The 11,641-nt window shown below is 42.6% G+C and overlaps 1 pseudogene; it reads right to left on the bottom strand.

Moving 5' to 3' along the window:
* Positions 1–9,305: 9,305 nt before the first annotated feature.
* On the bottom strand, positions 9,306–9,405 carry LOC130462231 (uncharacterized; annotated as a pseudogene).
* Between the last annotated feature and the right edge of the window lie 2,236 nt (positions 9,406–11,641).

The raw sequence follows: 11,641 nt of genomic DNA, 5'->3' as shown, positions 1-11,641 counted from the left end.
TACACCTATCCCGAACCCAATCGCTCGCTCATTAGGTCCCTCTCGCCTGCATGCCCCCTTGGCTTGCACTTGCGGGTTGGCCTCTTGAGCGAAATTCGTCTGTTGAAGACACTACCTCAACCGGGGCATGTGTTGGATTTACGATAGAAGCGGTACCAAGCCAGGCGCAAATACTACCCATAGAAGCCTATCATAAACTACGTGACATATTTAATTTTCAAATCCATGTTTGTAATGTAGTTATGTGTAGCGAACTATGTGACTATATTATGATTGTGCGTACGAATAATGCTAGACAAACTATCCTAGAAAACCAACGACCTTAAAAATTTCTTAAACATTCATAGACTAATTTGCCAAAGAGTTATACCGAAATACGTGGTCCGCAAACCCGAACGATCGCCACAAAAATAAGCGACGCTCGGGACGGCCTATAACGAATCCCACAAACGCTGCACGACGCACAAAGCAAAAATAAGCGACGCTCGGCAAGCACGCAAAATTAAAGTCGCAAAAACAAAAGTACACTCAAACAGAAAACGAGATCCAGCCAGGGACGCATTTTCAACGCCCCTGGCTGGGCGCCAAAATTTCTCACGCCCACTGCCGGGCGCTCAAGTTGCTGCCTGGCCTTTTGGTCAGGCACAACAGCCTCGGTGCCCGCACAACAGACTCTTTGTGTCGTTAGGCCTCCTACGACGACAATGCTCGGCACCAAAACCGAGCATACTAATTAAACGACCTTGAACGTCACAAGGGCAAAATATTCAAAAAATAATGTTCGAATAAAGTCTTCAAGAAAAAAATAAATGTTCAAAAATATCCGAGTCTAGACTAGGTTATGCCGAAGTACAATCTAAATCCTAAGTGTTAGTTGTCTTATCCACAGAATCGGTCCTAATGCTTGGTGTCGTTCTGCAAGTCAAAAGGTTAAACCATATTGAGTCTCCCTTCCTAACATTTAAATCAATAAGAACCCATATGTAATTGTCATCCCTTGCTAAGAGTCTACGGCCTCAATACTCTCTCTCACCAATAAAAAGAATATATTATAGTATTTGCAAAATGGAAACAGTCATATTCTGAAAATCATTCCCCCATAGTCGCACAACCCCCAAAGTGAACCTAAGGTGTCAATACTATTGGCAAAGAAAAAATTAATGGCCTCTAGGCTTATAATCACATTGGGTCACGACTATCATAGTCCTCTCGAGTCACTCGCTCCTTGAAATACTACTAAGTACGGACTAAAAGATTTTCCATGAATGCAACATGAACAACCATGAAAATACCCAAATCGGCAGACCATAAGCTACCATTGGGGTAAAGCAATACACACTAAGAGAGAAGCCGCACTAATGATCCTAGTCTTGCAAAAATAAATATTCGATCTCCCCAATTAACTACCTTGCCAACATTAAGAAAAATGGCGCATGACAAATGAACACCCAAGGGTTAAAATCTAAAGTGTCAACCAACGAAAGTTATGGTCCAATTAGCCTAAGTCTGAGAGTCGCTTGGTCAAGTATTATAGGCTTACGCCATGTCATTATTTTGAGTCTAGGCCACCTCCTTGTATTCATACACGGGTTATAATCAGAAAGATTAATGAAAGCTTGAGTCTAAATCACAACTTCCAGTTAAATCCCGGAAACCGGAATCTGAAAAGAAGCAAAAAATTATCTTCGATGTAATTCTTTCGTTAAATTTCAATAAGGTAAAAAAAGATTTTGAATCTATGCTATTTGCACATTTTAAGAAACGACTAAATACGCTTGCAAAGTAAGACAATTTAAAAGGTACACCCTAGGCCCACTAAAGCTAAAGGTCCACCCTAGGCCCACTAAAATTAAAGGTCCACTATAGGCCTACCAAACGAGGCTCACTCAGTCTCGCCGCGTGACTCAAAGACCACAACCATCTACCTTTTAGCCCAAAAAAAATTTATGTTGGGGAGAAATCCCGAGCAAAAAGAAAAAATAGAAAGAGAAAAGGGAGAGCGAAAAGAGCAAGCCATGAAATACTTAAAAAGAAAGAGAAAAGGGAGAGCGAAAAGAGCGAGCCATGAAATACTTAAAAAGAAAGAGAAAAGGGAGAGAGAAAAGAGCGAGCCATGAAATACTTAGCGCGTACCTCCCAAAGTGCAACATTTACCCATGTACACGAAGGAAAAGAATTGAGTCAACCAATCCAAATCGTAAAATTCTACGATGTCTACCCTTTCCAATCCTTATGCTCTTAGACGCCTTCGCTCTGGGGTCCCTGTTCAGCTCATTTCACCCATCCATGTTCTCATTGCCATAACCCAAGAAACCATTACCTCGACTCTTGTTCTTGAACTTGTTGTCAACTGCAAACCACGTACGGCCATTGACACGTGCGTCGTACCCATTATTTCCAAATCCCAAACCTGCTCTTGCACCACCATTAGCATAATCACCATATAACTTGTGTGGATACATCCTGTTGATATACCCTTGAGCCGTCCCCATGCTACTCATTGGCCTTAATTGATGTAAACTCGTGACACTAGCACGAAGCTGCAAATTGTGAGCCCTAGCAGATATAATCCTCATGCTTGACCAACACCTATACAAATTATCCTATCTCATTCAACCCATCTTTTAAGCTGTCTTGAGTCACGAATAAAAAAGGAAGACCAATGAAAAGTACAAAAATAATAAAAAAGAAAACTTTGCAAAGCGCCTTTAAAAGATCGTCTAGAAAGAAAAAGAAGCATTTGGCGCAACAAAAAAGATCCGCCCAGAAGTCATTTTCTGCGCCCACAGCTGGGCGCCGAAATCTTTAGCGCCCCAGCCTGGGCGTTGAATCTCTCTGCTTGCTAAAATTTTGTCCAGAAGTGCTCGTCATTTTATCCGCACATGCACGGAAAAATAACGAACCCTTGGAGGGGTACAGCACGTATTCAGATATACGTACCACCAAAAAATACATGTACTCAATCAAAAAAATATAAAACAAATTTTTAGCTTACGGCTAAGCAGCAGATTAAGATAATAACAAACTTCACTTATTCTACCGTTTCAAATAATATGTTTCCACCTCAGAACGTACTTGTTTAAAATCGGCATTCTAAGAAACCATTTTCTAGGCTAAGAACTACGCAAGACCTGATTCTAAATTAAATCTATTTAAAGCGGATACGTAGGCAATCCATGATTCGGTCCAACCAATTTGCAAAAATATTAGAGCCTATGGAATAACAAGAATAAGAAATAGAGTCCCTTATTGAAATTTAATTACTTGCAACCCAAGTCGAAAGAAAAATTTAAGTCAAAGCAAGAATTCAAGCCATCAATGTGCCAAAATAAGCACACATCGAAAAATAATAAGGGCACGTACCCTTGCCAGAAGGAGCACTCACACTCCTAGGCACTTAGCCAAGACTCAAAAGATTTTTTAGCCTCAATTGAATGGGGGCTAGCGCAAGCGTCCATGACCTCTAAAGTACTCGACTTGACCCTCCCTAAAGCGAACTAACTCACTTAAAGACCTTGTTTTACCACTAGACATAGTCGTTCTCTTAAAGACCTTCTTTCACCACTAGACACAGTCATGATCGCCAACAAGTAGTAAAGGCATAAGCTTGCAATGAAAAAGATTGTTCTACGGCATCGCCCCATCGTTGCTTCAAACTCAGGGCACCCGTTCATTAAAATGCTTGCGAATCCCCTTTGAAAAAAAATCAGACATTGTCAATAGGACTTGGCACTTAACCAAGGCTCACCCTACTCAGACATGTGACACGGGCATCTAAAATCGAAATCTAAAAGCATTATTAATGGGAAGACATAACAGCAACTGGGGGCTAAAAATTGAAATGAAAGAGCTAGGGAAAGAACTATGTATACCTTGACCTTTTGTGCAGACATACACCAAGTAAATCTAAGTCGATTTGAAAACGGTTTATATTCCGCAATTCTAGAAAAGATGGCCCTAAAAGCCTAAAGCATATGCCAAACGGGCACAAGTATATCTTGACGCCTGCACCTTGGATTCCAGCAAATCCTTAGACAACATTCCAAAAATCGTAACAGTATTTTGATTCATTCATGTAATCCTGTACGAACCCTTCTATAAATCAACTTAGGACACCTCGGACTGTACACAGTAGGATTCGGATTTTAAATAATTTTTCAAATGATTTTTAAAGACTTCTTCGAACATAATAAAGTGTCGTTGGTTTAAGCTAAGTATGCGTTTATCTCGATGTTGCAAGTGAGTCAAAAAAAAAGATTTCTAAATATGATTATGGGTAAAGAAATGCACCTAACTTTTGGTCAAGGCACACTTCCACATGTTACTACCTTGACCATGGCGATGTCGCATAATACGACATTTACAAGAGAAGTAGCAGGTCACTACTCGAACGTACCTCGCACTAAACGAGTCTGGTTCAAACTATTCATGATCCATGTCACCATGAATGCATAAAGACGTATGCAAAGCATTATAGCACCAAGACAATCCCGTAGCTACATTTGGAGGCTTGAGAAAAACACTCTAAAAATGCTCGAAATGACAATTTTATCGCAAATTCTCGATGCTAATGCTATACACACGTAATGGGGGCACAATCCTAAGGTTTGATCGTGTAAAACGAACCTTAGAATGGCTACAACCCCTCCCAAATTCTAAAGCACTACTTAGAATATAAAAAGTCACCCCACTACCAAGGGTAACTGAAAATCACGAGTCACCGAAACTTAGATCAAACAACTGCACATAAACGCTCGCCCTACAAGCGCCCGTTACACAGTCTACCTCGTTCCAAAGCAAAAGCGAAAGAAAAAAATCAAGGATAAGAACTGTCAAAATTCTGCCCAGAAATCATTTTCAAAGCCCAGAGCTGGGCGCCGATATCATTAACGCCCCAGCCTGGGCGCTGATTCTTTCTGCTTGTCAAATTTTGCCCAGATAAAAAAAAACAAGAAAGAAACATCTATGAATCCTCGCATCGAACGAAGTAATAAGCCGTGCAAACCCACGCAGAAAGTGCTACACTTGTTCGAGCACCTGAACAAGGCGTGATGAAATACTCCAATGCAAAAAATAATAATGATGTCCCAAAACCTGGAGGAATGTTCTAAGACACACTGTTAGGCCACACAAGCCTACGTCGCACCATAAGGTCAACCGTCCCACGGTACAAGTCTAAAAAAGAGTAAGGCATATTGCACTAATGCGGGCACGACCAATAGCATGTGTAAAAGAGGCAAAGACTACTTATTGCCCAAATTCAAAATGCGAGCCACACGACTTCTACATTAAGGATTAAAGGTACCATGGAAGGGATAGCTCGCACCCACACGAGCGTAACCCCAGGGCATCTTTCTCGAAAGAACCTACAAAAATCGTACGCCAAAAGGAAGCATCCCAACATGCATGCTTGGGGGGCTCCAAGCTACGAAACGACCATAGCAAAATAAAAAATCTCGAAGGAAATGTTTGAATGATCAAAAGGGCACGATGCTTGAGCCAACTTCATGAATGGGCCGGAACCCTATCAAGCTTCTAAGCAAACTATTCACAATCAGTCATTGCTCAAAAAAAAAAAAATTGATTCAAGCAAACTGATTAATGGACCGCACACAACGGTCATTCTATGAACACTCGTTCGCACATACATGTCATCATTCACGAACGCATTCAAAAGAAAAAAAATATATACAAGAGCGATCAAAGTCTTACGCCTCAAGGTATGTTCCTCGGGCCATATAGACTAGCCCAACTGTTGCAATAACTGTACGCCTTAAAGAGCAACAGTTCCTTAAAATAATCGGCCCAAAGCGACAAGCACCGTAGTCCACCAATCGGCTACGGCTTCTCAAGAAAATCATCACGTTCTAAAAATAAAGAAAAAACAAAAGAGAACAGAATACATAGAACTTCCAAGTGAAATAAACGAATGAACAAGAGGCCAAATGTGTCATCAAAAGACCAGCCCAAACAACACTTTCAACGCCCCACCTGGGCGTGAATTATTTCAACGCCCAGGCCTGGGCGCCGAAAATGAACCCAGGCTCAAAAAAGGACCTAACTTCTATTGGGCCCTGCCGCATCCATTCGACTCGAAAATTGCCGATTTCCTTACTGAAAGTCGCACCTCACGGCTTTGTTAAAGAGTAGCACACCACTACAAAGATCGCTCGCACTTACGAGCACGATCCCAAACACGATCAAGGACATTACAGAATGCGTATCCCCAAGGAACCTCTTTGACAAGAAATGACCGTCAAGCACGAATGCTTGGAGGCTCGGAAGAAAATATATATTATGCAAAGTTAAAACAATATGCCCAGACTACGCTGTACGAAGTCCCGTGTTTGGATAATCTCAAAAAATAAAACCGATTTACGACCTCAAGACAAAGGTCGCCGTTGATACTTATACATAGTCCCCTAATCAAGGACCCAGGTAGTGACAAGATTGAGCCATAAAGACTAGCTCAAAACCATGAAAGATGATGACCACAAGACAATGGTCCGTCTGAACACGTTATCAACCCACCTTCAGGTTGCAACTAAATCCGAGCATCCCTCGAAAGAATTCGCTCCTACAAGAATAAATAAAAAGAAATTCTCAAAAGAAATCACAAGGAAAAATGAAATAGGGACTTGCCCACCTCAATCGGGCAAGATTGCGGCACGCGAATCCTAAATCTAAAAGACGAATTCAGGTTCGCTCACCTCCAGCGAGCGGGGTGTCCACCCTTAGCGGACAAGGCTCGCCCACCTTCAGCGGGCGGGGTCTGCGTTACTAGCCGCGCAGGTCCTCAGTTTTCGAAAAAAAAATGTCTTCAAATTCAAAATAGGCTCGCCATCTTCAGCCGGCGGGGTCTACGTCACAAACCGCGTAGGTCCTTATTTTCAAAAAAAACAAAAGAACTTCAAAACAGGCTCGTCCACTTCTATCGGACGGGGTGTCCACCCTTAGCGGACAGGCTCGCCATCTTTAGCCGGCGGGGTCTACGTGACAAACCGCGTAGGTCCTTATTTTCAAAAAGCACAAACAAATTTCAAAATAGATTCGTTCACTTCTATCGGACGGGGTGTCCACCCTTAGCGGACAGGTTCGCCATCTTCAGCCGGCGGGGTCTACGTCACAAACCGCGTAGGTCCTTATTTTCAAATTTCAAAAACAGATTCGTCCACTTCTATCGGACAGGGTGTCCACCCTTAGCGGACAGGCTCGCCATCTTTAGCCGACGGGGTCTGCGCCACTAACCGCGCAGGTCCTTAGTCGCTGCAGCGATAACGTTTTCTGGTTTTCCCTTTTCCAAAAATTAAAAGGATTGGTTTTCCGTTTTTTCCAAAAAAGAGCGATGTGCTGGATTTTCCTTCGTTTTACGTCCCATAAAAACAAGGGGGTTTCCTCGTTTAGCTAACCCTGAAAATGAGAATCTTTAAAAACATTTTTACCTCGTGATTGGGCTTGGCCAGGCCCAATTACACTTTATAGCTTTGATTTCGAAAAACTCTGTAGCTACTCCCAATGACAAAGTGAGGGAGTTTTTGTGCACCTTTAGATCCTTCCAATAACAAAGTGAGGAAGTTTCTATACTATTCGTTGACAAATCCCAATGACACGTGAGGGATATGTCGACATTTCAAGTGATGACCCTTAAGTCAAATGTTATCACTCGGGGGCTCGTGAGACCCTCGCAAAACAGGTCACATGCACCATGGCTTGTGTGACGCACTCCGTCTAGTACTTTGACCATCGTCTTACTCCAAGACTCAGTCAAAGTGGGGGCTAACTGTAGACACTTACTTTTGTCCCCATTCCCGAAAGGGAAAGGTTCGATGATGAAAGCGTAAATCTCCACTTGACAACGCATCTCCTATAAAATAAACGAATCTCAATTCCCCTTTTCATTTCACCCGAAACCTGCTATTTATGGAAACCTGCTAAAAATAGTAACTGCCGTAAAGGGTAGCTTCTAAAAGTGGCAAGTCATAAAAGATAGAAACCTGTCAGAATTAGGTGTTGCACTCCAACATAAATCCTAAATGAGATAGAAAACTGCGAGAATCCTATTCCTAATATGATTCGGAAATAAGAGTTAAGTATTAATTAAAATCCTAACGAGCCTAGAGTTCGTAACGGGCCCAGACGCATTCCGTCATGAAATTGATACGCACTAAAAGACTCGATTAAGTCCCATACACTCCGGATTCTAAGAATCCGAATCTGACAAAGAAACGGCCCAAACAGCAATTTCAACGCCAAGCCCTGGGCGCTGAAATTGCGTGGATCCTATTTCCAACGCCCAGAGCTGGGCCCCGAAATCTTTGACGCCCAGCCCTGGGCGCTGAAAATACTCGGGACGTGTTTTTTCCTAATTCCTCGAGGATTAGAGTTCTGCAATTCTATCTTTCCACAAACTCTTTCCTATAAATAGACCCCTAAGTTCGACGTGAAACACACAACAATGACACAACAACACACAATTGATATTCTGAGTATTGACTCTAAACCCCTAAGCCTAAGCCTCACGCTGCAAAATTGTTCACGCGTTCTGTCGCAATCGATCCATAAATAGAACAGAACGTATCCTGTCCCATAATTTGAGATTCGTTAAATAAAAAGGAGAAATAGCAAAGTCAAAGTGGTTAGTTTTCTGAGAATCGTGACGCACCTCTCAAGGGTGCGTCGTAATGTGCCCCTTCTTGATGATTTAATTGCTTTCCTCGCCCTTTTTATGAACTGTTAAACTAACTAAATCTAATTGTCCTACCACGCCTAACAAATATAGTATTTTTGGGAAATTGGATTACCATGCTAGGTCCTTTAATACTATTTAAATCAGATAATCACGATCGATCTAGTATTATATGTTGCATATTGCTAAAATCAACTCAGATTAGTTTAATAGTTAACGCATGTCCCTTCAATTATTTATGCTGAGCTAGTAAGGATATCCAGCCTCTGGAGTTATCGACGAGCGAAGTACTACTCTCGGTAGTTACAGTCCCCCGAACCCTCAATCTCTACCTTGCGGGTGTATGTTGAGAGATCCCCACACCAGGGATCACAAGGGAACCTACGGCCGTCGTGGTCAAACATAATTGCACTCCCTTTATGTCACGATAACCGGGTTTTGTCAGTTTTTCTCATTGTTGTTAAAAACTGAATGGCGACTCCTATATTACTAGTCAATTGGGTGTAAACTCACAGGAAATCCAATTAAACTTGATTGAATAAAAAGAATCGTCACACCCACGAGGGACAAGGTCACGCATTAGCCTCGCGCTTTTTCGACCCCCTCATAGACGGAATATCGCCACAAAATTCAATCATTTGAGCAAAAGCGGGATGAATAGCTTTTGAAGCTTGGGACCGATTCAAATAATACCAAAGGCAGTGCCCTCACCATGGGATCCCTAAGTGGTTGTTACTTCAAACCTTCTACTTGGGATTGAGCCCAACCTCCAAGACGAGTCTAGATGCGGGGGCGGGTGGTCCTTGAACAAGACCTAAGATTAAATGGAAGAGATAATTGAGGACGTGGTCCAAAATTATCAAGCTTGGCACGTTGGTGCAAGGGACTATGATGGCAAGGGGAGGAATGATGATGGTAAAGGGTCGGTATATTCTATGGAGCAAGCTAGGATCATTGAAAAGCTTAGCTCGAGATTGGAAAAGCTAGAGAGCACACCAAGTCAACCACCATCGCCATCAACAATTCCACCGCCTTCGGCTACTCTTCTCACCAAGGGGAAGAGCAAGATTAGTTCCTATGACACAATGCCTCCGGGCACTTCTTTTTGTGATAATTGTCAAGATTTTGGTCATTTCCCCAATGCTTGTCCTTTGGTGCATAATGTGTCTTATGTGGATTATGGACCTTCTTGTGAAGGTGATTTTGATATGGAATATGCCCATGCCTTGAATGAGAGGTCTAGAAATGATAACCCCAATAATCAAAACATTGCTAGGCAAGCACCAAGAGGGCCCCCTATGTATGGATCCTACCAAGGCTATGGCCAAGGAGGTGGGTATGATAGTCAAGGCCGAGGTGGCTATAGAGCGCAAGGCTATCAAGGCCAAGCACCCTATGGTCAATCTCATGGGCTTGGCAATCAAGCCCAATACAATCAAGGTAGTTATAATCCTAACCATCAAGGTGGAGGGGGTTACAACTATTCTTATGGGCAATTTAGGGGTGCCTCTAGTGGGGGTTATCCTTTGAACTCGGGAGGTCCATATGGTGTTTCTCAATTTCCACCTCCTGGATTCAATGGACCGAGGACCTATGGCAACCAATTCCAACAAAACCTTAGTGGTTATGGCAATGCACCTCCACCGCTCCCGCCTCTCAAGTCTAATCTTGAGGTGAAGGAAATAATGCCCTTGGTCCAAGTATGCATTCTATGTTAAGTCTAATAAACGCGGTTCAGTATTAATTAACAAGTTAATAATTTAGTGAGATCAAGTGAGCTGAATGCCTAGCTAGAGGCCGCTTCAGTTCAAGTGGAATTAATGATATTAATCCACAGCTTACTCTTGACTGAACCCGTAGGGTCACACAAATAGTACGTAAACGGATCAAGTATTTAATGGCATTAAATACTCCATGTATGGATATTCGGAATCGACGGATCTTGGTTTCAGTGGGAGCTGAGATCGTCACAGGCAAGAAATGAATACTCCGGAAACGATGATATTGCCGGAAACGGAAATATGGATCGTATCGGAAATATAAATATTATCCAAGTCGTAGATGTTGCCGGAAACGGAAACATGACGTATCGGAAAATATTATCGGAAATGGAAATATTGCCGGAATCGGAAATATTGCCGGAAACGGAAATATTGTCAGAATCGTTAATATTATCGGAATCGGAAAATAATTCCGGAAACGGAAATATTAAATATTTGTTCGAAACGGAAATTGATTCCGGAATCGAAAATATTAAATATGTTCGTATCGGAAATGAATTCCGGAACCGGGAATTTAATCGGAAGCGTAACGTACGAATAAGCATCGGACGAGGCCTGCCGGACGAGGGCCCAGCACGAAGCCAGGCCATCGCCCAGCAAGCCACACGCATCCAACAACACGCCAATGCCTCGACCAGGCCCAGCGCAAGGCCAGTCCCAGCCAAGGCTGGCGCGCGCGCACAAATGGGTCGTGGGCAGTGGGCCTGTGCGCACGGCGCACAGCGTGGGCCGCAAAGCTTGCGCATGGGCGTGCGATGCTCGTGCGGTGTGTGTGTACGTGCTATACGAATCCTAAAGATATCGGAATTCGTGCATAGATTAAATCCTAATCCTAAAAGATTAAATTAATTATTTAGAGTTCTAATAGGATTCTAATTAATTAATTAGTATTCTAACAGGATTCGAAATCCTTTCCAAGGTTCTATAAATATATGCCTAGGGTCATAAATTTATATACGAGCTTTACACAAGTTTTCAAGTATTCAAAGCTAGGATTTTTAAGCAGAAAAATCAGCCATAACTCTTGCCCATTTAGCCGAAAATAAGTAGTGCCTTAAGGGCGATTCTAGTTGGTCAATCTTAAGGCGGATCCGGACGTGCTGTGGACTATCTACGGAGGGACGACACTTGGAGTCCTAAAGACTTGTTCTTGATCGGTTCGGGCGCAGCTAGG

The sequence above is a fragment of the Spinacia oleracea genome, chromosome 5 (genome assembly GCF_020520425.1).
Source record: "Spinacia oleracea cultivar Varoflay chromosome 5, BTI_SOV_V1, whole genome shotgun sequence".
Classification (NCBI taxonomy): Eukaryota; Viridiplantae; Streptophyta; class Magnoliopsida; order Caryophyllales; family Amaranthaceae; genus Spinacia; species Spinacia oleracea.
This window is presented reverse-complemented; position numbering and strand designations above follow the sequence as displayed.